General features: G+C 35.8%; 1 long non-coding RNA gene across 1 annotated transcript; it reads right to left on the bottom strand.

Moving 5' to 3' along the window:
* On the bottom strand, positions 1 to 27,688 carry LOC143660989 (uncharacterized). Its single transcript, XR_013164365.1, has 3 exons — positions 27,515 to 27,688; positions 2,390 to 2,498; positions 1 to 802 (listed from the first exon to the last, which is right to left on the bottom strand). It is a non-coding gene; the product is annotated as an uncharacterized LOC143660989 (long non-coding RNA).

The raw sequence follows: 27,688 nt of genomic DNA on the forward strand, positions 1-27,688 counted from the left end.
TGAACAGAGAAATAAAGCAATGATTTATTTAGTCAAATCTCTTGAACACAATATACGTAGCTGTGTCCTTAATTCTGCAGTTTCAGTTCTCAAATTAATGTAAACAAAAACAATCCGTTACTGGGTGGTACAGTGGTGGTTCAGGGGCAGATTTCTTGCCTGCCATGTCCGGAAAACCCGGTTTGATTACCGGTACCTGCCCATGCAAAAACAACAACAGAAACCAATCCATTACTGAAAATTACAAGACGTCCTCCAGTTAGGTGAACTGCTCAGAGAGATAGGATATTCTGTGAGAAGGGAGACTTTAGACAAGTGTGGTAGGTAGAATTCTAAAATGGCCCTCCTGATTTCTGCCTCCTCCTATATTCACCTTGACTAATCCCCTCCCCTTGAGCGTGGGCAGGTACTGTGAATACTATGGATGCCTCTCCTGGGATTAGGTTATGTCATATGGCAAAGGTAAAGGGATTTGAATATGTAGTTAAGGTCCCTATGTACTGTTTGTGAGTGACTAAAAGAAAGATTATCCTGAGTGGAAATAACCTAGTCTTTAAAAGAGGGTCCAGGTCTCCCTGAAGTTAGAGACTTAAAGAAGCAAAGACAGTGTCTCTATGAGGCTGGCTTTAAAGAAGCAAGCTGGATGAATTCTGGCAACAATCAGAGGGAGTCTGAATGCAGATCATTTTCTAGTCATGTTTTCAGATGAAAATGCTGTCTTGCCAATACTTTGATTTCAGCGATGGGAAGCTTGAAGCAGAGAACCCAGTTAAGCCACGCCTGGATTTCTGACCTGCAGAAACTGAGAGATAAAAAATAGAAGTTTTGTTTAAACCTCCAAGGTTGTAGTAGTTTGTTACACAGCAATAGGAAACAAATACAATGATCAACACATTATTAACGTAAATCACGAATAAGTATGTGGAATATCATGATCAGATAAGTTCAAATTTCAATTCAAAATAGGTGGTTGATACATGGATAATTATTATTTTGTGTTGGTGTATTACTTATTTCAACTTTTTATGATTACATGATTTACTTAATATTTCGGATGATCTATAAAGCAGTAATTTTGGGTAAAGTGAGAGCAAAATATGCCATTTAACAGTCAACTCTGGATTTTTCATCGAGCACTGCCTTGAAAAACGTGTTCTTTTAGTTAACCATTACCTAAAGAACAGCATTACCATGTGAAGAGAATTACTCCAAAATGTAGACACAAGATTTCACAAAGTATTCCCCAAATTCATGGAATACTAATTTAGATATGATCAAAATTTAATGTGATTTACACATCCATATTTATTGAGCAGTCTATGGCAAAATTTGGAACTAATTACAGAATTAATAAACAGCTCCACTTTATGATATCTTCATTTGATATTCGATATTAAATTGCAACATTTAAATAAACCCTTAAGAATTGCTTTTTCTTAAACCTTGTTAACTTTTCATTATAAAATTTGATTTGGCTATTGCAAATCACAATTTTGAGTTTTTAGGAAGAATTATGGCCATAGAATTACTGGTATAAATTTTTAAGTATTAGCAATGTATACAAACTTGTTCATTAATCTGTTTGTTATTTACACACAGGTAGCCATACCTTGTCATTATGAAATTTTCTTTTCTTTTTCCTGTTTTATTTGTTAATATATTTAATACCATACTCTTGATTTTCATTATTTTCCCTGCATCTAACAAGTAGACCTTCTAGTAAATTAATTGTGGAATCCAGGCTAACTCAATGGCTCCCATATGATACAGAGGAAATTTCAGGTCAGCTAAAGTCCCACGTCTTCCCTTAACATGATTGCCTAATTTATTGGTTGGCCTCCTGTATTAATTAGCTCTTTTTTCATTTATGCCAGTACTGTATTGATCTAATCTTCGATTCTCTCTCAGGGGTTGCTGAACTCATTCTTGATTCTGTCAAGCCATCCTCAATCTGTATAATTGGTCCCTGTGTGGTTGTAGGTGGATAAACCCACTGCAGGATGTTCCAGGCATTTTTCGTTTTTCTTCAGGGAACTGTAGCCATGTAAGCCTTTTGTACATTCAGTCATTTTCATGCTGCATGAAATAACTAATATTTTTTCGTATCAATTTTGAGAAGAAATATATGCTTCTTACCTGAAACAAATGAAACCATTCACCTGTACTGTTGTTGTTATTATTTTATTATTATTATTTTATCTAGACAAAATGAGAAAGAGGGGAAATGTGCTACTACTATTTGAAATATGTAACAAAAGTACAATAATAGAAAAACAAAAAACTCTTAGAAATCTATGTAGAATATAACAAATAAATTATGCATTGCATTATATATATTACAAGCTTAACCCACTTATTTTACAATAATAATCACATGGTTAATACTTACTAGACAAGCTATATTAGAATTTGACTGTTGCTCCCAACTCCAAATGGCTAATATTTGGAACAGATTAACTTCTTTCACTGTGAATATCTGAACTCACAGACTGGGTCATCTGTTTACAAAAGTGATAATTAAACATGATTGTCAGAATGGAAGAAGACACTTTCTGTTTTGAAAGTCCACCAATCACCTTAACACACACACACAGATACACGCACACACAGCTGAATTCATTGAACATTTATTGGTTGATAAATGACTAATAGGAAATCATAATGAAAGGTTTTATTGTTGTTGTTATTGTTCTTGACTCTTAGTCAAGTTGTCTGATAGCACCAAAACTCCATAGCCAAAAATCATGGAATAGGATTTTACATTTGAACAAAACTATTTAGACTCCTTCTATAACATTTGAATGAAACTATTTAGACTCCTTGTATAATTTAACTGATGATATGTAAATGGTTAAAAGATTAACCTTCCATGAAGAAGTAGGTTTCTTGGGAAAATTATACTTTGGTTTCAATTTGTATTAGCATTTAGCAGCAGAAAAAAAAATGATTCACAAGGGTCCACACTTGAAACTCTAATCCTTTGCACTAAATCTGTCTTGAGACATAAACTTAGTGTATACACAATGGGGTCCTATAAACTCAGAATATTTTTGAACCTTATTTCCTGACTAGATTTTAATCTAATGTATGTATGTGTTTGCTACATAGATGATCAAAAATTCTCTGGAAGGTGGCATTTGGCAAATGCTTCATCTAAAAATATTACATCTGCAAATAAGAGGTGTAAAAAGCACTAAAAACAAAAGGCAAAGAGTGGGGATGAAGGCCAATGGACAGGAGTTCTGATTTCTACTGAACCTATGCAGTCCCCCGGCTCTATGTCTGAAGTTGTTCCTGCACATCCTCAGAGATGGTACACAGACACCATCCAGCACTTAGCATCACGACTTTCTTCGTTTTTCAGTCCCGCACTGATACCTTGTTAATATAGTGAAAGGTAGTCTAAATTTTCATCCTCTTGGTTGTGTCTAGCTGGAAGACTGCCTGACAAACCAATTGAAAAAATGGTGTGTTCATGCAGACTTAAAGATTTCCACGTCACTCTGCAGTGCTGCTTTGTGGGCTTAGTGAACCTGATAGCTTCTGTTTGGAAACTTCCCATAAATTTCGTTCTATGTATTCTTTTATACAAAGTCCAGGACTCTTCTGCTGACATGAGGGCTCCATCAGCAGCCTTCAGGGACTGGCTCTGTTTTATCTGGTCTGGGATAGTGGTGATCTGGGTGGGAATGAATGTGTGCATGCACATGTGTGTAAAACTTTTTTATTTCTGGGTTCTGTTTGGTAGTAATGGTGGTGGTGTGCCAGTGGGCAGACTGCAGATGCTCTACTTTTCAATTTCTTTCTGACATACCAAAAATAGTGCCTTTCTGAAAACAGCATTGTTAACAAATTTACACAATGTTTCTTTTCAACCTTGGGACCTGCAAAAATAATTGTAGAACACCTGTTAATATCCTAATGTTGACAATACTTGTTGACATTCTTATTAACTAAAAATACCCAATTAGGGACTAACTTATTAGGGGCATTCTTATAATTTATAAAGTGAAATTAGTCACTATATCGAGAATATAAACAATGAAAATAAATTCACTATGTCAGTTTGTCTTATATGGTGGTATAATAAAAGGAATATAGACTAAGATTTGGAGTAAGCCAAACTTGAATGGGATCCATGCTCATATAAACGTAGGAGCTTGTGCAGCTTTGAGCAAATTATTGAATTCCACAATCCTCAGGTTTTTCATTAACAAAATTGAGATAAGAATAATAATGGCATTAATCTTTACAATACAGTGTTTCGAGCATAGTAGGTAAATGGTAGCTTTTATTTTAAATTTGGATCCTCAAATGCATTGCTTAAGTTTTTCATGTTTTGATGTTTATTTGAAACGATACTTGGAAAAACATGAATCAATTACCTACATACTTGTTATGTGCGGATATGTGTACTGGAAACAAATGGAAAAGTGTTCTAAAAACATCAGCATCCTTTGAGAAAAAAAAGAGTGTTAAAATGTAGATAGGCAGTCTACTAACAGTATAATCTATACTGGTATTGTTATATTTTCAAATTGTTATCCAAATTAAATAAATTCCTTTAGAGTACAAATTCTATGTGAGATTTTTGTCAGGTATTGTGTTAATTTAGGTTATTTCAAATAGTATTCTTTGAAAAACGGGTGTGCTGAAGGCAATGCCTCTGAATTTTATATATATAGCGTTATTAATTACATCAATTAAACTATTTCACCAAAAGTTCGTTAAAGATAAAAATTTACATCAGCTGCAAATCAGTGAAAACCCCACCCACTTCTTTCCATTTTCACTTACTGTAGTTAGCTAATCTAAACTCCAACAATCCAGAAGTGCTAAATTCATTCAAGACTGAATTTGAAATTGTTTAACAATTGCTATCAAATAAAATTTGCTTCAACTTTAATATGCAAATATCATAGAAAATTACCTAGTAATACAAGCCTCCATGGTGAAGACCACTTAGATAAATCTGTGCATGAATAATCTAATCTGCCTAGGAGTACTTGAAATGAAGAACAGGTCAAGGGTATGCAAATAGAACACAGCAAGGGTTTTTCAAAAGAGGTTGAAAGTAAATCACACAACATAGAGCAATACCCAACTTTTCATCAGTAAGTCCACATCTAAGAAGCTATTTGTTAAGGAAATACCATAAGTACAAATTTTGCATAGGTGGTCATAAGATAATTTTATAATAGTGAAAACTTAGAAACAATCTAAATATCCAGTAGTAAAAGCTCAAAACACACTAGCTATTATCATTCATGTAGGAAGAGACATCAGACTTTAAAGTCTTTGATATATAAGCCTTAGCTTTGTTAAGGAACCCAATATAAAAGGAGTGAAATTTCATCTACATGGCATCTGTGGGCCCAAGAGCCAAAACAAGCATCTGATGACACTGTGTGGAAGGAATTTTTCCTCTCTCCAACTCTACTCTAGAAACTTACCCTGAAACCCAAATTTTAGACAACTTAGAACAAATAACTATATTGTGAGCCTGTATTATCCCCCACTTATGCTAATAATTGGCCCCCTTTGCTTGTAACCCTTGGGCACACCTGAACAGATTGCCTGGGCTATAGTTAGAATATAATTTACATGAAAAATTATACAAATAATCATGACTGGAGATGACACAAACACAGTAGAATACTTGCTTTGTAATTTAAAATAACTTTGAATGCCTGTCGTGATCCTGTCTTTTATTATTAGTATATAAGTGCTTTAGTTTTCCAGGCTGCTTAAAGCAGATAGCATGAAATGAGCTGGCTTAAACCATGGACATTTATCAGCTTCTAGTTTGAGGACGAGAAAATGTCCAAATCAAGGATTCATCACGGCAATGCTTTCTTCTCAAAGACGAGCTACCGGTAACCCTTGATTCCTTTTACACATGACAGGCAATACGGAGGTGTCTGCTGGTCTTTTTTTGTGTTCTTTGATTTCAGCTTCTTGCTTCACAGCTTCCCCCCTGCCCCTCTGTTTCATTCGTCTATAAAGGACCCCAGTAAGAGGATTAAGCCCCATTCTGAATCAGTTGGGTCTCATCTTAGCTGAAGTAGTCTCCTCAAAAGGCCCTACTTACAATGGGCCCACCCCCACGAGAATACATTAGGTTTAAGAACATGTTTTTCCGGGGTATACAGTTTCAAACCACCACCACCATCATAACTAAAAAATATTTATATTATTCTATTTTTCAGGTATGTGGAATTTTACTACATATATTTTAGTTATTGCTTTCTAATTTAAGTCTTTTTTGGTCATAGATTAAATTTTGTGATTTCATATCACACCCTGGTGACTGTAGCTTGTTCACTTGAAAAATAATGAATATTCTGGTGTTTTTGGATGAAGTGTTCTATAAATGTCAATTAGATCCAGCTGGAACATAATGTTATTTAGAATTTCTGTGTCTTTACTGATATTTTATCTAGTTATATCAATTACTGAGCTAGGGGTCTCTACAATTTATATTTGCAGAATTGTGTAGTTCTCACTTCAGTCCTCTCAATTATTCATGTTTTGTGTTGTTTTGTTTTTTGCTTGTGCACATACACCAGTTATTTTATGTATAAAGTTGTATAAATAAAGGAATGGGGAAGGGTAAAATGAAAGAATGGCGAAGACCATATTGCAGTAGTAGAATAGGTGGAACCAAATTGAGGTTTTTCTAATTGAGAATGTATTCTTGGTCTGTAGGAACAGAGTTCTGTAGAAAAGTACCAGGCTCCCCTTTTAAGAGACACCTACTGTTTGCTGCTGGAGCGTGTCAATCGTGTCTTCATCCTCCATTTCCAACTGTGCAGGTGTGTGTGTGTTTTATTGACTGGCTGCCTGTCGGACAGGAATCCGATCTGCCTCATTGACAGACCCTGTCCTTCATGGTAGACTTTCATTAGTTTCCTAAGTGGTGTATGACTCTTAATCTTAAACTGCACCACAGAACCATCCTTCAACTTAATATGAATGCTGTTCAGTCTTGACTCCTTCCTTGAGTTTTTTGTCCACCATGTGAGAGTTGGAGTCTCCTCAGCTGCCACTTCACAAAAGAGGCCCCAGGTTCTCACCTTAGGGCATACACAGCACCCCGAGGGCCAGAAGGAGGCGACGCTGGAGGAAGAGGGAGACCGCCCCACGTCTGTGCTCCTTGCTCACTCCCTGCGTTCACGAGTCTCTTCGCGTATTTTGATGCACATGTAGGTATATATTTGTAATTGTTGTGTCTTCCTGATGAATTGCCCCGTTTATCATTATATAATATCTGTAATATCTTTATCTCTGGCACTATGCTTTGTCTTGAAATTGACTGTATCTGATAGTGAAATAGTTACCTGAGCCTTCTTATGCTTCCTATTTTCATGGTATGTATTTTCCCATCTATTTGCTGTCAGTCTATCTATATCCTTTTATTAATTTTTTTTCCTTTAGCAGTATATAGGAGGTCATTAATTCTATCCACAGGAAGAATATCTGCCTTTTAATTAGTGTGTTCAGGCTGTTATATTATGGTTGATATGTTGGAATAGGGCTACCATTTTAGGATTTCTTTTCTGTTTGAATCCTTTCTTATTTTCGTTATTCCTCTTTTCACCCTTTTGGATTATTTTAATTTTATTTGTTATTCTATTTTCATTTATCTCTTTTTTTTTTTTTTTGGTATGCTATTTGGTGGTAATCACATTTCATTCTTTTTCCATGTGAGTACCTGTTATTGCAGCACCACTTGTTGAATTTTGGGGGGGATGTGGGGTTGGAGGGAGGAGGTTCACCAGCCAGGAATCAAACCTCAGTCTCCCACATGGCAGGTAAGAATTCTACCACTGACCTACCCTTGCTCCCCTTATCTTGGTGTTTACTTTATTATATTTTGTGTGCATGTGTGTGCATATTTGCTCTGGAGAGATTATAGTATACGATTAAACTTTCACCAGTTTATTTAGCACTGTTTTAGTTTGCTAGCTGCTGGAATGCAACATACCAGAAATGGAATGGCTTTTAAAAGGGGGGATTTAATAAGTTGGTAGTTTACAGTTCTAAGGCTGAGAAAATGTCCCAATTAAAACAAGTATATAGAAATGTCCAATCTAAGGCATCCATCCAGGGAAAGATACCTTGGTTCAAGAAGGCCGATGAAGTTCAGGGTTTCTCTCTCATGTGAGAAGGCACATGGCGAACGCAGTCAGGGCTTCCCTCTCAGGTGGAAGGGCACGTGGTGAACAGGGCATCATCTGCTAGCTTTCTCTCTTGGCTTCCTGTTTCGTGAAGCTCCCCGGGAGGCGTTTTCCTTCTTTATCTCCAAAGCGCTGGCTGATGGACTCTCTGCTTTGTGGTGCTGCAGCATTCTCTGCTTTCTCTGAATCTCTCATTTTTTCAAAATCATTCCTCTTTTATAGGACTTCAATCAACCAGTCAAGACCCACCCAAATGGGTGGAGACATGTCGTCCCCTAATCCAGTTTAATAACCACTCTTGACTAAATCACATCATCCAGAGAGATGATCTGATTACAGTTTCAAACATACAGTATTGAATAGGGATTATTCTACCTTTATGAAATGATATTTTGATTAAAACATGGCTTTTCTAGGGGGCATACTTCCTTTCAAACCAGCACAAGCACTAATATTGTACCACTCCATAAAAAAAATGCAAGCTTTGAGGCCCCTTTAGTATGCTCTGCACTGCCCTTTAGGTCTAAGTTATGTTGAGTATTACATCCACATATATTCAGAATCACAACAGGCAACATTATAACTTTTGCTTTAGTCAGACATACATATTTTAAGGATTTTAAGAGGAAAACAATTTACTCTTACATTTACAAAGGTTTTTACCAGTTCTCTTGTTATTAGTTTGTTCCCGAAGATCCACATTTCCATCTGGTTTCACTTCTCTTCAGTATGAAGGATTTCCCTTAGCATTTATTGTAGAGTAATTCTGCTGCTGATGAATTTTCATAGTTTTCCTCCCAGGATGCCTTTATTTTGCTTTTATTCCTAAAGGGTATTTTCACTGGATGGAGGATTTGGGGTTAATTGTTCTTTTACTTTAGCACATTAAAGATGTCAGTCTATGGTTTTCTGGTCTCCTTGGTTTCTGAAGATACATTCACGATTATTCAAATCATTTTTCCCTCATATGCAATGTGTTATTTTCCTGTAGCTCCTATTAAGATTTTTTTTTAATATTTGGTTTTCACAGTTTGATTATGAAATGACTGTTATGTTTTCTTTGAGTTTCTCCTCTTAGGGATAACTGAACTATTTGAATCTGTAAATTTATCTTTCACAAAATTTGGGGAGTTTTAGGCAATTATTTCTTCAAATATTTTTTCTGCCCCAATTTATTTCTCTTTTTCTTCTGGTACTCCAATGACATATTTGTTAGACTTTTTGATGCTATTTTTCCCCATTTCTCTAAAGCGCTGTTCATTTTATTCATATTACTTTGCTCATCATTTTTTTTCAGCTTGTATAATGTCTCTCGATCTATCTTCAAGCCCACTGACTATTTGCTCTATCTACATTTTTCTATTGATGGCATAGAGTAATATTTAAAATTTCAGACATTGTATTTTTCAGTTCTAAAACATCTGGTTTTTTTTACTATTTTTTAAAAGTGCTCCATTAATTTGAAGTGTGTATTCTTTTGCTTCATGTGAGTTACATGAACTGATTTTAAATATTTATCTGTTAATGTAAATATTTGGGTCATCTTCTCACTTAAGACTGGGTTTTGCTATTCTGGGTCATTGTGTGTTGAATAATTTAAGGTTATATCTGAATATTTTGAATATCATGTTGCATACACAGTGGGTTCAGTTATCATCCTCTTAAGAATGCTTGTTTTTGTTTTAACAGGCAATTAACCCAGTTAGTTTCAGACTATAAGTTTGGTTTTGCATTTTTGGGCAACAGTTCAAATCTCACATCAGAGAATGGTAAGGGTCTCTTTCTCTAGCTCTTACTGTTCTAGAGTTCTTATACTTTTTCGTCCTCTATTGCAAGTTATCCTGGTTCCTCTTGCTGAAGAAGAGGTGGCTTCTCTTGGAGTTTCAAATATCTTTGCTGTATCTTCTGCAGTACCCAACATCTGGGACCACCGTTGGGGCAAGATTCAAAAAATACATAAAGAGGGTGGTGCAGTGGTGGCTCAGTGGCAGAGTTCTTGCCTATTACACTGGAGACCAGGGTTTGATTCCCTGTGTCTGCCCATGCAAAAAAAAATAAAAAAGAGAGCTCATGTTTCCAAGTTTTGATTCCTGCCCAGAATCTGCTTGCTTTTGTTCACTTTTCAGAGTTCAAGTTATTATTTTGCATTTTATCAAGAGTTTTGTTGTAATCAATCAGAAGGATGGGTTGAAGGGGACTTACCCATTTCATGTACTTTTTCTTTCATTTTTTTAATATGTTCCTTAATGATCAGTCATCAGGTTTTATAAAGTAACATAGTAATTTAAAGTAATTTCAAAGTAATATAGTGGTTTATATAACTTGAGATTTTATATATATATATATATATATATATATATATATATATATAATAAGAATATATCTTACCAGACTAATTCTTACGTAAATAGCATGGTGCAGTATTATTAAAGAATGTTTAAGAAACTACAAAGAAATTCCCTTATTCCAAACACTTTAATTGCTTTTATATCTACATATTCCCTCTCAGTCTAGTTATATGTGACTTCCCATTTATATAGTTAATTTTATCATGTGCATACTATTTTCCACGTTGGCAAGTTTATTTAAAATTTTGAAGAAGCAATAATTTGAGAATTTAAATAAAGTAGTTTTTAAAGATATTTTTCATTTCTTATTTTTAAGACATGTAAATTATTGGGAAAATAAATTTTATTCTTTACCAAATTACCAGCAAGAATTATTCTTTGATTGTTTGCAAAACGTCTTACTCTGAAGATAGTTCCATGAGATTATTTGAGGTTTAAAGCTGCTTAGCTGCCACTGGGTGGACTTGCCTATGTATCTGAATTGTGTTCCTCCAACCACATATATGGCTAGTGTTTTGCAGATTTACAAAAGAACAGAAGTGATTTTGGGGGGAAAGTGTAAAGATTCTGTGGCAACTCATAATGTTCAATGACATTTTATAAACTTGTCTGATTGATGATGTCACTACGGGAAGTGATACTGTGAGCCACTTTTAAATGATCTTCTCATACTGATATTTAATAATGAAAAATATTATGTACTTAGCTCCATTAACAGATTATATGCTGTAACACTTTCTGAATAGTTCTTTTTAATAAGTAATATGACAAATTCCAAACATCGATAATCTGGAGAGCAGCCAGCCACTCTAAAAGAGCAACAATTTGAAGATTTACATTTCCTATGCCAATATTACCTCAGTATCTAATACAACATTTAGCCTTTATCATGTTGCTTTTTATAGAATATTTTTTGTGAACTCATTTCCATTCTCCTTAAAGAATGGAAAGCATACTTTTATTTTTAAAATCAATTCAGAAAACTATCTTAATAATATACTGAAATCAATAGCATGGATATTGAAGACCAGAAGATACAGGGTCTTCAGATCTTTGTAAATAATGCAACCATGTTAGGCATGCAATTTCAAAGCAAGTGCAAAATAACTTTTAATTTGTTTAAGATGGGCTGCAGGCCCTAGAATCTTCATTAGTGCTTTAAAATAGGGTAAAATAAGCATAATGTCTTCTTTTTAGTAATAGTTAAAATTTCAATTCCTTTTTTCCCCCTCTGTTTTGTAGTAATAGGTTTTCTGTTGAGAGATGCAATAAAACAACAAGCAAGAAAACCATTCATTCATTTTTACTTATATTTTGTTTGACATTAACTAGATCATGGGATCATGGAGATGAAAGGAAAAAAATACTAACATCAAACCCTGGGAAGTACAGAAAAGTAACTCAGCGATGACTAGGCTCAAGACATAAAGACCTATTCAATACTCTGCTTAAACTGGAAAGTTCAAGGAAAGATTTAATGCGAAGGTGATTCATGAACTGATTATTAAAAACAGAAAGAGGCATAAAGTGGAGAGGAGGCACAAAAGAACATTATTATTGTAAAAAAAATAATAATAAATAAGTAAATAAGATGAAAAGGGGAATATCCAGGAAAGACTAGGGATCTGCAGGTGGGGGTGTGGAAGGTGTGATGGGAAGATATGAGAAGAAGGTGAAGAAGTCAGGAGGCCTGGTGATGAAGCGTCTGTGCCCCAGTGAAGGAATCATTACACACACGCACACACACACACACACATGAAAACATTAGCGATGTGGAAACCTTTCTAAAATGGGTCTTGCAATTGTTGTAAGAAGACCAAAGCAAATACAGCCAGGAATCGAAAGCAATCTCAACTCGACTTAAAAGCAGGCTGAGGGCGGGCCACGGTGGCTCAGCAGGTAAGAGTGCTTACCTGCCATGCCCGAGGACCCGGGTTCGTTTCCCGGTGCCTGCCCATGTAAAAAAAAAAAAAAAAAAAAAAGCAGGTTGATCATGCTGTATGCAATTTAAAGGTGGAGGATACCTGAGTCTCCAAAGTCCCTCGGCTTGAGGGCTGAGCGAAACAAGTGGGCCTTTGAGGACAGGTCTGGGGAGCCGGGTCTGAAGCGCAGCGGTGGACAGTCCGAGCCGCGTGCGGGAGGGCGACGGTGAGGCTCCAGCCCAGCACAGGTGTCCGAGCCAGGACTCAGAGCACCCTGGTGTCAGCCTGCTTCTATCTGATGCTCATCAAAACGGTGTCTGCACTGGGTTCTCACTCCCCAGAGGTCTGATCAGCAACATCTTTACCGAGGGAGTGCCTCTCTTGGTTGGCATCAAGTCAGTCCACATCGTATCCTCCAATCGACGTCTGGTTATCAGTTCTTACAAAAGCACGTTGTTCTGTTTGTTTACCTTCTAAATGGAGTCAACATGTTTACAACATGTTTTGGATTCAAGGCCATTAATATTTCAGTACACAGCAAAATGGCAGAAGATCTAAGAGCTTAATTAGACTTTGTTTTGTTATTTGTTTGAATCCCCTTTCTGATGCTTAAAATCCCTAAGCCTTACTGTGCTCATTTGTAAAGGGGAGATAATAACTATCTCTCCCCTTAAATTCTGGTGGGGATTAAAATGAGGTAATGTTTCAATGTGCTTAGCACACTTTCTGACACTTAGTAAGCATATAATAAATGGTGAAAATGTTCTAACTATTTAAGTATTTACATGCCACTTGAATAAGGATTACAAAAAAAAACCTAGATTCCACTTTGGTGTTTTCATTTTCAGATGCCTAAACACATTTTCATTTCTCTTATAACACGTACTAAAAGGACAGTCTGTGTATCACTGAAACATTTGTTTTGAAGTCCTTTTCCTCACACGAAAAGGACAATTATTTGACATGGTCATAGTATCGCTAAAGATATTTGAGCTCCAACTTCCTTTATATTTCCCTTCCCTTTATTTCTCTTTGGGAGGAGTTAAATTGAACTTGGACAAATTGGACCAGGGATACTTTCATTTGGTTTAGAGATTACATTATATTTTGAAATTGGAGAGGGCCCAGAAGTTTTCCTGCTTGTTATTTTTGGCGTTCATTATATTATGCTCATCAAATCTCTCTGAACACATGTGCACATTGATTAAAACAGCAAAATGATTAAAGCAATGCATCAAGTGACAATCTCCAAACAGCTTGAAAACCCCAAAGCACTTCTTTCCTCAAGGTAGATTTGTACAAATACTTAAAATTCATTTTACAGCATTGGCAAGAGTATTTCAAAAATTTAGGAACCATAAAAAAAGGAATTTAGGAAACGTAGTTTCCAATGGCCAAGGTTGATGTACAAAAAGCTATCTTAGCAATAGCTGACTAATTTGGCTCCTTTTCCTTAATTAGGTTCATGTAAATGGGTACAAATCCCTGAAGAAATTGCTAAAATATTTTTTCATAGAATTTTCCATGATATTGTAAGGTGATGACTACACTGTTTAGTATACCTTAGGGCCCACTAGGGTAAAAAAAATGCAATGACATTTTTTTTTTTTTGTCAAAATGGTTAACAGTTATAATAATATAAACATAAATTTTAGGTAGTATTAGTATTATTTAGATAAGTAACCTATGTGCTTGAAGCAAAGAAAAAAGTATTCTACATTGATAATGCTATTTCACAATGTATATTCAGACAAAAAAAAAATCCCAAGGTAAAATGAAAACAAAAATCCACCACATTGCTGATAAATGTGAGTAGTAATCAAACAGAAATAGTTATATGTGGAAGGCAGGACATGGACTGAAAGTTGGATTCTGATTGGTGACCTCTTTATATAATTGTTTCTCAAGGGGAAAAAAATCATTGTCTGGCATTGATGTATCAAATTGCTGTGAATATAATATTTAAAGAGTTCCTGACCTTTATAAGTCTGGTGAAAAAGTCTGAGGCTGGCATGTGAGCAGGGTTAGAAAGACACAGTCTAAAAGGACAATGCATGTTGATTGCAGGCAAGAGACTATTTAGTGACTGGGGAAGATATGAGTCAAAAATGAAATCATACTGCTTAAATTTTCTGACCATACTCCCTGAACAGACAAAGAATGAAAATGAAGGAAGAAGTATCAAATAATCTTGTAAAGGGGTCTAAAGGTGATCATAATTATAATTTAGACCGAAGTACACGAAAAGCACTATCACAATCACTTAAGCCTTCTCTTTTGGTGACTAGTGTCTCTGACCACTGGTCTTCTCCTTTGTGCTTGCAATGTGGCCCCCACATCTTTGCTTGGGCTGCTGCATCTTGTCTATCACATCTCCTGCCTTTATTACTGTCATAGTTGTTAATACTGACCTTTTCCCTTTTTAATTTTTTCATATTTGCTTATTGTTTTTCTCCTTCCCTTAGAATGCAAGCCCCCTAAAAGAAGGATCTGAACAGTCCTTTTCTCCTTAGTGCCTAAAAGAGTGTCCGGCTCAAAGCAGGTGCTTAATACCCCTTCTTTTTAATGATATTTTACGTGGAGCAGATTGTGTCAACAGAAATACCTGGTCCTCTAGGGGACAGTGTTGTTTACAAAGTTAATGGAGCAAAACTAGGAATAGCTGATAAAATTTGTATTTATAGATGGAAAAACCACGTCCGTCTCCCACTAAACACCCCCAATTCATAATAAAAATTCTTACAATTTGAGTTCATTATTTCCAGGAAAAAGTAATGGAGTTTTTATGTCTTTGTGGCTTCCCTTATCATGCTCACTGTCCCAGCTATCATGTTCACTGGCTCTGCATTTTTCCAACCTAATTAAATGTTCTTCCTTGTTTAGGTCTCAACTCTAAGGTTAACTCCATGGTGCAAACTTCTGGACCCCTTCAGTCAGAATTAATGGTGTATTTTAAAAAAAAATTTTTATTTATTAATTAAAAAAAATTAACAACAAACAAACAAAAATATTAACATACCATTCTATTCTACATATACAATCAGCCAGTCTCAATATCATCACATAATTGCATTAATGGTGTATTTTGATTTACTTCCCTATAACATGCTAATACTCTGTATCTGTAATAACAATGCTGTTATTCTGTCCTATGCATAAACTATTTACATGGATAAATTATCACTTAGGTGGTGAAAAGTGTTGCAGAAAGCTCTCTACCTTCCACACTAGCTTTCTACCAGCTTCAAATACTGCAGTAATTCAGTCAATTTGATCTTGATTTTAACTACCAGTTGTTGGTGAGATTCCATAACCTAAGGGCAATCCTTTACCAGAGTGCCCTTCAGTAACCAGTCACAAGTTCATGGGGCCCAAGCCATCTGCACTTCTGACCATGGGGTTATAAATTCCAGGGTTCCCACCACCCTGTTGGGTTTGATAATATGCTAGAATGATGCCTCACAGCACTCAAGTGGTTGATCAAGCTCAATTTGCAGCCCTCTGACCCTACCTGGGCTCTCTCAGGAACAGAGAACAATGACCAGTTAAGCTCTTCCTTACAGTATGGATGTTAAGCTAATTAAGGAAAAAAAATATTATTTACCTTTGGTGCATTAGATTGTACTTAACAGAGTAGGCTGTGCTATGTTCTGAATAAATATAATTAATGAGATTACTCTAAAATGAAGTTAAGAGCTCTTCTCAAAGTGCCATGAAAAAGAACTAGAAATTGAAGTTTTGTGTAAGTGTTTCTAATATAGTGGCTATATACGTAAAATGTCTTCCAACAATAAAGTATAATATGAGTTTCAATATGCATTGGCTTGGACTTAATTTTCAGATATAATGGGTGAGAAAGTGGAAAACAATCTATTGTTAGTGGGCAAATGTGAATACAAATTAGAGTAAGGTTGATAAAACCTATTTTGAGGACAAGTAGACAATATGTATCAAAGTTTTCAAAATGGGTGTGCCCTCTGAACTGCCTATTTCTAGAAATTTCTTCAAAGGTGATAAATGGGAAAATATGTACAAAGTGTAACTACGATAAACTCACAATTAAATTGTGTATAATAGTGAAAACCTTATAGTAAGCCAAATTACTCAAAATAAGGGTTTGTTTACAGACATGTTGTATAAGAGCATAGGCTAAAAAGTCAAAAAATTCAATTGAGGCTTGATCACTTAACTAACTCTAATCTTGGGCAAGTCACTTAACCTTTCTGTGCCTGTTTCCTTGGTTGTGAAATACGGATAAGATCAGTGTCTATTTATAGAATTGTTTGAGAATTAAACGCACGAATATCAGTATAGTACTTAACCACAATGCTTGCTTTATTATAAGAGTGAAAGCCTTACACAAAGCTAAATAATCTCTCTATATTATGGAAGTAAATTTTTAAAAGGTTAATGGCAGTTTTATTAGATTGTGGGTTTTATTAGATTGTGGGTGATTTTAGAGTCCCATATTTTACTTATTCATATGTCTTAACTTTTCTTTAATAAGTAGGCATTACTTTTACTATAAAAATAATTAAATCTCATTTTCCATAAACATCTCCATATCAGTTTCTCAAAGAGTAAATGTCAATATTTGGAAAGTAAAAAATAATTATAAACATGAATATTGGTAGTGAGAAAATTCTTCTTAATCAGCCCTCTTGCAAACTGAAATAACTTTTGAGCCTCACTTAAATGTGACCACTGCTTCCAGAGGTTTTTAATTCTTGGTATCCTCTACATAATCCTTCAATTTGCTTGACTTTGCTGAGAACAGTTAGCTCACTACAGGGAGCATCATGGTGTCAATTCATCACTGAAAATATGGGAGTCCCTCCATTTCTTCACACATTATTTTCAGTGTGTCTTGACAGAAGGAATGATGTTTCTCCTTGCCTTAGACAGCAAGACACAATAACACTCAGGAGGGTGGCTATATATTTTTTTTTTTTTTTTTTTTTTTAAAGGAAAGACAGAGAGAAGGAAGGAAGGATAGAAGGAAGGAAGGAAGGAAGAAAGGGAAACATTTTTAAACATTTTCTTGTTTTTATTGTATTCTGTTTCTCCGTTTTTGTTACATGGGCTGGGGCCGGGAATCGAACCGAGGTCCTCCGGCACAGCAGGCAAGCACTTTGCCCGCTGAGCCACCGCGGCCCACCCTATATTTTTTGACATTTGTACAATTTGGGGGGAAGGCTCTTTCCTTTTCATTATTTATTTTTCTAAGCATGTCTGGGAAAAATATGACCAGTGAAACACTGTGTGTATATTTTCAATCTGAGTCTCTTTGCAGAAAGTTGTACCATAACTTCTGACGATACCCTTGTCTCCTCCATTTATGTAACTTCATGGTAACAGCCAGTATCTAGGGAAAATATTTTTCAACTAGCTTCTATCTGCTTTTAAGTCCAACTTGATTTTGCCACTGTATTATTTCTTCTCTGTTCCTTTCCCTTTATACATTCTGAAATTAAAACATTTCAGAAATGATATTTTTTGGTAATGTATTTCACATTTAATTATATGCAATTCAGTATTTTATTAGAAACCATAAGCAAGAGATAAGAATAATTCCAAAATGTGTAAAGTTTTTCATTGTTTATACTATTGTTTTGGCATGAACTATCTCACTGAAGCCTCATCACACACTTTGGAATACAGCTATGACCATCATCAACATTAATGTGCAGTTAAGTATCTTTAAGAGCAGAAAAGTTGAGGGATAGTGCCCTAAAATAGTACATGACCAAACAGTCAATTAAGTTCCAGTGTGTCCTGATCCCAAGTGCTGTCCTCACCTTTCATTTCAAACAAGAAGTGGTTACAGAGGTCCTGTGATTTTCCAGGCACTCTGATAACTCTTGTGATTGAAAGTAAAAAAAATAATAATATTAAAAAGCCAAGCACAGGGCCTGGCACATTATGCATTCAATAGACTTCTATTACAGCAGTGAGAAACAGCTCAGCCCTGCCCATCTTGGAACTATGCAACAAAATTCCAGCAAAGAATTCTTGCCCCTACTACTTGTGATGAATCCTAGATTTTCTTGCTATTTCGAAAAAAGTTTATTTTGACCCATTATAATGATTTATGACTCACAGTTTTCAAACTGCTTCCATATACTTTTGAGGGGCATAAATATGCCTTTTAATAAGATTGTCTTTGCTTAGTGCCTTGAGAAACACTGGTGATCTGGGCTATGTTGGAAAGAGTGTTTGTTGGTGTTGCGGGTTGGAATCCCCTGGTGTGCTCTTGAGGACAACACCTGTGGCAAGGGAAAAGAATGGAGTAGGTGGGGAAGACCTGAGAGGCAGTCCAGACAATGGTCCCAGACCACCCCCTAGGCAACTGTGAAACTGGAAGGGCCCTTCAATGTTGTCCTTCTTTGTGAACTTTATATACCACTGTGCTGTTTGAAATGATGTATGGACCCTAGAAAAGCCATGTTTTAATCCTAATCCCATTTTGTAAAGGCAGCTGTTTCTTCTAATCCCTATTCTGTATTGTATGTTTAAAACTGTAATCAGATCATCTCCCTGGAGATGTGATTTAATCAAGAGTGATTGTTAAGCTGGATTAGGTGACGACATGTCTCCACTCATTTGGGTGGGTCTTGATAAGTTTCTGAAGTCCTATAAAGAAGAAACATTTTGGAGAATGAAGGAGATTCGGAGAGAGCAGAGAATGCTGCAGTACCACAAAGCAGAGAGTCTACAAGCCAGGAGAGAGTCCATGAGCCAGCAACCCTTGGAGTTGAAGAAGGAAAACACCTCCCTGGGCGCTTCATGAAACCGGAAGCTAGGAGAGAAAGCTAGCAGATGACGCCACACTCACCATGTGCCTTTCCAGCTGACCGAGAAACCATGACAGTGTTCACCACATGCCTTCTCACTTGAGAGAGAAACCCTGAACGTCATTGGCCTTCTTGAACCAAGGTATCTTTCCCTGGATACCTTAGATTGGACATTTCTATAGACTTGTTTTAATTGGACATTTTCTAGGCTTTAGAACTATCAACTAGCAACTTCTCAAATCCCCCTTTTAAAAAGCCATTCTGTTTCTGGTATATTGCATTATAGCAGCTAACAAACTAGAACAACCACAGTGGATCGGTGATTGGATGCAAGCTTTCCTGGGAAACGGAGCATGACTGTGACCAGGCAGAACTCTCAAGCCAAGAGCCACTTCTGAAGAGGATTGACAGCTAAAAGCTGTCAGCCATAGACATGTCAGTAGTTTCTGTCACACATAGAGATGTGGATGGGTGCATCACAGCAGTCACTACAGTTGGATTAACCAAATATATAGATATTGATAAACATTTGAAACATATTTCTACCAAAATATGAAAAACTTGCTCTTTCAACTCCTGGATTTTAAAATTCATCACTGATTTTTTAAAATATTACATTCAATTCTGAGACTAATGAGATTGTGATTTATAGAAGCATATATAGGATATTGTTAAAATTTCCTACAATGTTGCAGTTCTGTATGAATTTTCATGTGGGTAATCCTAAACAAAATATTATCCATCTTACATTATCGATGTCTATTACTTTATGAATGTATGTGGGAAATATGCATTTTAGGAAAAATTGGAGAAAATACGATTTAAATAAATTCTATTTTCCCCTGAAAATCTAGAAATTGTGTGTGATGGGTATTTATTTCAATGAGGTTTCTAATGTTTAACAAAGATTAACTTGGATCAAAAGGACATGAAAATGTCTCATACTATGTTGATATCATAATAATACAGCTTCAAAGATAGGCCTCAATTAAGGTTTGATATGGGGACATGCAAATGCACACACTCAATTTATAGCACTATATGGGTCATTGTATCTGCAGTCTTATATATGTATATATACACACACACACAAAGCTGAAGCAAACCCGAAGACATAAATTGTCAGATATTTCTAGAACCTTTTATTATTTCCTAAAGTGTTCAAATCTTTTCTAGCCTTTTATTTTGAAAAGAAAATTCAAGAAGTTGTCTTAAAGCTTTTAATCTGTATTTCCATAGTCTTCCTTTGACAAGTAATCATAAATCATGAGGGGATATAACAATCAACATGGGAAACACTTAGGATTTGAAACCAAAATGCTTGGGGTTAAATCTGCGCTGTGCCATGTTATTCCTGGGTTAGCCACCTAAATTAAGTAAGCCACCATTTCTTTTATGGAATGTGAAGGTCCTAGTTGCATTTATAGTAAGTGAAATGAATAAACTAAGGTAAATTAATAACACCTACTGTGTTGGGGAAATGAACGAGATATTCTGTGACTCCTTAACATGTGGGTCTTCACTTAATCATTATGCCAATTCTATATTGTAAATATCTTCTTTTAGAGCTGAAATATTGCGACTTTGGATAACAAGTAACATTTTCAAAGCTGTATAGTAAATATTTGTTGGAGATAGCATTCCATTTTAGTTTGTTTTCATGGTCTGTACTATGAATCTATGCTGTGTGACTTGAAACAATAATAAATTTTACTCTTAACATCAGAGTATTAGTTTAAAAAAATTTGTTTTGAAGTATCTTAGTCCAAAATTCATATTTTTGACTAGAATTGTATTGAGAAATTTTATTTACCAAGCTAAAGAAGTAACAGCATCCAATTTAGTCACTTTGAGTATTTTTGCCTACCTTTCATATTGTGTATCTTTTTTATATCTCAATTTAAATATGCAGTCTGAGATAATGTGGTATAGAAAGAAGGAGCAATCTTACCTAGTACTATTGATTTCATGAACATAAATAACCAGGCAAGCACTAATACTGATGCCTGACATAAATATTTTTCAATTTTTTGAATTCAGGAATAAATCATTTACATGTAATTTCAAAACATGTAATTTTAATTGCCCTTGCTGTTAAAATTATGATTTAAATAAGACATAATAGAGCAGTGAAATGTTGAACTAATATGTTTAACAATTTAATATCATGGTTTCATCTGATAAAGAGGACGTAAGTGTTTATTAATTGAATGAATGAATTACAGTTCAGTTTTTCAATTCTATATATATACATCCCTAAACAAGGTTTGGAAGAGAATGCTTTTAGTTGGCAGTGTACTCAGAGATAAATATATCATGCATTATTCTTTATAGTGGAGTTAAAGCAGAAGGACTCCATCAAGTCAAACTTGGGGATCAATGATAGAAGCAGAATTTCCCCTAGGCCCCACAAGTAGTTTATAATCCCATCTCAGATACAGGATTTATGTGTATGAATAAAGATCTCAAATATAAAGTAATACATGTTAAGATTCAAGGGGTTATAATAGGCATTAAGAGCCAAGAATTCAGATGGGAGATTTTGTGGCGTTGGTGGAGCTAGAAGAATGGGTAAAATCTGGGCAGAAAAAGGAAGAGGTTTAGCGTGTGAATAAAAGATCATGAGTAAATGGTCCTCATAGGCAGGCAGGTTTTTTTTCTATTTGATTCTAAGAAGATTTCCTAAAACATAGTAGGCATTCTATAAGAGTCAGTGGGAGTGAGAGTGCAAGGCGTACTTAGAGATGGGGAAACCAATCCTCTTCAACAAGATCGGACATTCTGGAAGAATGAGAAACACAGGTAGAAAGAAAGGCTCCCAAAACACGAGTCACAGATGTCTTAGAAAATGTTAAAAATCTACCAGAAGTCTTTTTCCAATACCTAGTAGCCAAGGAGATCTGACCGAGCTGTTGAAAGTGAGGTTACAGTAACGTGAGTTTCTATGGTGCTAAAGAGCCAAGGAAGTCTGCTTGACAATACTTTTGGCCCTAAAGGCATTTAGACAGCACTATCTTTAGAGAACAAGAGTGACCCCAGGAGGCTCAGCCTTTCAAGAGAGATATTCTTTAAAACTACACACAATGAAATAAAGAAGGTTTTCTATGTATAAATCAAAGATGTTGTTTTCGGGTTCATGCTGTAATTTATTTCAGGATGTGAGCTGGAAACACATTGCCAATCTCACTCACAAAGAAAACCTGGAAAAATAGAGCTTCTTTAGAAGAGGAATAGCACAAAAGCCCCTGTTGGTTTTCTATAGTTTCCCAAAGGATTTGTTTAGATGTATTATGATCAATACCAAGAGACAATTCAGAACTTGCTGAAGAGGACCGATTAAATTATATGTGGTTTTTAATGAAAATCTACCCATCTAAATGGACAGCAGAAACCAGGGGCATTAAACTTGAAAAGTTTAATTCGATATAGTAAATTAATACCCAAGAATGAATATTGTCTACTAGAAGGCACCCAGGGTTTCAATTAGGGGTCTGTGACTACTATTTACCTATAGCTAGCTTTGGCTCAATGGATACAATACATTGCATTTGCAAATGTATTTAATCTGAGGAGCTCAAAGTTCTTTGCACTGCACAATTTGACAATGCAATCTATGAAACAATACGTAAAGCTGCAGTTTTGTTTCACCTCTCTCCAAAAACACTGAAAGGTCAAGTGACTTGTTAAAAGTCAGTTGGGGAATCTTTGTTTTAATTTGGACTAGAAGAAAGGCAACTTCGCAAAGGAGTAGGAAGCTGGAGACTGTGATGCAATACTGGACTATTTCCAAATGCCACATTATAAAAGGATTAAATGCCAATCTAAGGTGGCTAGACTTGAAGAGAGATGAGAAAGAAAGCTTTGAATATCTGTTAGCAGCAAGAGTGAGAGTGATGTTTAAAACAGAACCTTAGGAAGATTTTAATAGCTTCAGTGAACATAGTAGGAAAATGTTAAGAAGGCCAGCCAAAAAGATTGTGGGATAGTCCTCAGGAGAGGACTAGGGAGTAGGATTATGAGAATGCAATAAAAGCAAGATATGCTAGTATATAGAATCATCAAAACTTGTGAAGCTATAGGCCCTGTTGTTGTTATGGAGTGGACAACAAAAGGCATGACTAAGAGCTTTGTAAAAAGGAGGAATAACTGAAAATTGAGGAAAAATTGCTTTTGTCTTGAGGCAGGTTGAATCAGCTGTAGTTTTAAGACATATTTCTAGGCAACATGATCACCTTTGAGATAAGCATGGGAATGAAGGCAGGCCAATGAGACTGTTCTGGAAATATGGTGGACTGATTGGGAAAGAAATGCTCCTTTGTTCTGGAATTGCTGTGTGAATAGGGCTTAAGTTTGGAGTGCAGCTGGGCAACTGACCACCACAAGAAAAGATCTCACCCAAATGAAGCCAGCACAGAATGTGAGAAGTTGATTCCTTATTACCACTTGTGTTCTACTGTACCTGAAGCTATGTAATCTAGATGTTTAGTTATGTGAATAAAAACATGTCACTTTTTAATTAAGCCATTTTGAGTGCAGTTTTCAGTCAAGGACCACTAAAAGAATCCATTATAAGACAGTTTCAAACGTTAAGGGAACAGAATTTTGGGAAAGGGGTGGAATTTTTTTAAAGCAACTTTATTGAGATATATTCACATACTCTATAATCATCCAAAGTATACAATCACTGGTTCACAGTCGCACCATATAGCTGTGCTTTCATCATCACCATTGATCTTGGAACATTGTTATTACTCCAGAAACAATAAAAATAAGAATAAAAATAAAAATATAAGTGAAAAAGGACACCCAAAATTTCTCATACTCCCTAACCCCCATTATTATTTATTTATTTTATGTCATTATTTTCTTATTTATTTATTTTTTATCTTTTATTTTCTTACTTTGTCTTTTATTTCTTACTGACACAAAACCAATTAACACTGGTTAAAGGGAATGTCAGTCACAAGGTTTTCACAATCACATGATCACACTGTAAAATCGAATTACTTATTCAATCATCTTCAAGAATCAAGGCTATTGGATTACAAGCTTTTTCCTCTAGTTACTTCAATACAGCAAAAACTGAAAAGGGATATCTGCACAATGCATGAGAATAACCTCCAGAATGACCTCTCCACTCCATTTAAAATCTCTCAGCCAATACATGATATTGGCTGTATTTTAAAACTTCAAATTCCTTGTGAGACCAAAGGAAGAGATGTTTAGTTGATGCAAAATTTATATTTTCTGTAGTACACTAACTTGTGTGGTCAGTTTATTTGAACACCATAATTACATGGAACGCTGAACAGGAAGTGAGATCTTGTTGGTTTGTGCAGGTTGGTTTGTACACAAATGTCCATTTGTGTCCCTTCTTTCAGTTCCTCCAAGGACATACTTAATAACAGGGTTGAAGGATCATATGAAAACCCTATACTTAGCCTCCTGTGGAACTACCACACTGCCCTCCAGAGGGGCTGCATCATTCTTCTTTCCTACCAACAGTGAGTAGGTACATTTCTCTCTTCACATTTTCTCCAGCACTTTTATCTTTAGGTTTATTTTTTAAACAGTTTTGTTCAGACAGGATACAATCCATTCTAAATAGGCAATCAATGGTTCCTGGTATAATCACATAGCTATGCATTCATCACCATAATCTATATGAAAACATTTCCATTTGTTCCACAAACATCCCCCTCTTATTCACATTGATCTTTGGTATATTGCCTCTGTTACACTTGATGGAACCATATCGCAGTGTTATTGCTCACTATAGACCTAGTTTGCATTGATGGTATTTTTCCATATACCATCCCCATCCTTAAACCCTCTTGCGATGATAACATTCATTTGCTCTCCCTCATTATAAAAACATACTTAAATTAGTACATTTAATCACCATCATTGTCCACTCCAGGTTTTGCTAAGTTACACAGTCCCATTCTTTACCTTGTATCTTTCCTTTTTGTCCCATACACGCCCCTAGCCTTCTTCTTTCATCTATACTCACCATCAGTTTTGTTCAGTCTACTTACAATATTGTACTACCATCAGATGGCATTATGTGATCCATTTCTGGATCTTTAAAATTAATCCTGTTGAACATTTTGAACTCCTTCAGCAACAAATCCCAAATCTTTACCCTCTTTCTATCTCCTGATAACCTGTGCTCTCACCTTTAACTGTCAAAATTCATTCATTCATGTCAGTTCATATTAGTGAGATGATACTGTATTTGTCCTTTCATTTCTGGCTAATTTCACTCAATATAATATCCTCAAGTTTTATCTACATTGTTGCATGCATCATGACTTTATTCTGATATGTTGTTTCTCATTTTTTATTTCTTTATACCCTTACTGATAATCTTCATTTTTACACTCTTCTCCAGACCTCTCTCTCGTACCTTGTCCTATCTGCCTGAAGTATTTCCTTTAGTATTTCTTGTACAGCAGGGTGCCTGTTCATAAACTCTCTCAGTGTCTGTTTGTCAGAAAATATTTTAAACTATATTTAAATGGGATAAACTATATTTACATGGGATATATTTAGATGGGAAATTTTCATTGAGTATTTCCTCCATTATTGTTTCTGCCCCTTTTCCCTTCTCTTTCCCTTCTGTGACATCCATAAGTTGTATATTTATTCACTTCTCTTTGTTATTCAATTCCCTGAGACCCTATTCCTATTTTTCCATTCTTTTCCCTAATTGTTCTGTGTGTAGAATTTCAGATATCCAGTCCCCTAGTCCACTAATCCTTTCTCCTGCCTCTTCAAATCTGCTGTTGTATGTCTCCATTGTGTTTTTTTTATCTTTTGTATTGCATCTTTCATTCCCATAAGTTCTTCCATTTGCATTTTCAACCTTTCAAGTTTTTTTTTTTTTAATAGTTGCCCAATGTCTTCATATTCTTCACCTCTTTTGCTATATCTTCCCTCAACTCATTGATTTGCTTTTAATGTGGTTTACCATGCTGGTTTGAATGTCTTCAACTAGATATTTCAACTCCTGAATCTCATTTAAAGTGTTAGTTTGTTCCTTTGAGTCATATCTTCATTTTTTCCCAGTATGACTTGTAATTTTTTGCTGGTATCTAGGCATCTGATTTCCTTGATTAGTTTATTCTAGAGGCCATTTTTACTCTTTTACCTAAGAGTTTTCTTATGGATTGGCTTTGTTCTCTATCTGTTCTTTGGTATTTAGTTCAACTTATTCTATTCTAGCATAGCTTCTGTTTACTGATCAGAATTTTTTAGCTCTTGTTTTTCTGGTTCTTGCCCTGCCTGTATGGGACCTTTTTTTTTTAGTAAGATCTTCCAAGATATGATGAATCCCAATCAGATTTTCCCAGACAAGGCAGGCCTCGGTCTCAGGAGGAGAATGGAATCAGTATCCAGTTTTTCTAAGGATGAGACCCAGCAGGCTGTCTGACTTTCCTGTGGAGCCTCTAGACTATGTGCTTTTCCTATCCTGCCCAGCAGATGGTGCTTGTCAGCCCACAGCTACAACCTGCATAAAATGGTGTGGAAGCTTTAATTCTCAGCCTACCAGGGGCATGGTTGAGACAGACGGTGAAGTAAAGACAAGCTTAAACTGATTCTGAATCTCAGTCCCCAGGATCTGAATTCTTTGAAGGAGGGCAGTCACTTGAGCTCTGTCCACCCCCCTCTTCTCTTGGCAAAGATTTGCCCTTTAGGGAATTATTTCCTTCACTGGATTTGTTACTTTGTCTTTCAGACCTATCTAAAGTCTGCCCTTGCCTGGGTCAGTGCTGACAATTGAATATGCCTGAGGCTTTCTCTAATGAGCTGCTTAGAATACTTTTTAAAAAGAAAAAAATAAAAAAATAAAGAGAGAAAGAGAGAGAGAAAAATCCCATTTTAGAGCCAGCTCCCTGCCCCCAAAATTTGTCAGTCAAGAGCTGGAATTGATACATGGTTCTATGTCTCCGTGTCCTTTTTTTTTCCAGCACAGCCCTTTTCCAGTATTCTGAGCTTAGCCAATTCCAAAGTCTCCTTTTTTTTGTCTTTGCAGCCCCATCTCCTAACTGCTGGAGAGACTTCAGGGTTACTTTCCCACTTTCACTAAGTTTGTCTGTGCCCAGAGCTTGTATTCAGCAGTCGAAATTTGTTAATTAAAACTGCAATTGGTGTTTGATTGAAGTACCTTCCCTTGCCCATAACAGAGACTACCTCTTTTTCTCCAACAGCCTGCTGTGCCAGTGGGAGAGGGGTGCCAGCTTCTGCAGTTTACAGTCTTTACTTACAGTTCCCTGCTGTGACTTCATCCCTTCCACCCATTTCAGTTTGGTGTATGATTAGTGTCCAGAAGCAGATGTCTCCCAAACAATTGTTTCAGACAGTTACTGGCTATTTTCTAGCTGATTCCTAGGTCTAACTAAATTCCACACTCTCTGCACTTCCATCTTGCCCTGCCTCCT

The sequence above is a fragment of the Tamandua tetradactyla genome, chromosome 2, assembly GCF_023851605.1.
Source record: "Tamandua tetradactyla isolate mTamTet1 chromosome 2, mTamTet1.pri, whole genome shotgun sequence".
Taxonomy (NCBI): Eukaryota; Metazoa; Chordata; class Mammalia; order Pilosa; family Myrmecophagidae; genus Tamandua; species Tamandua tetradactyla.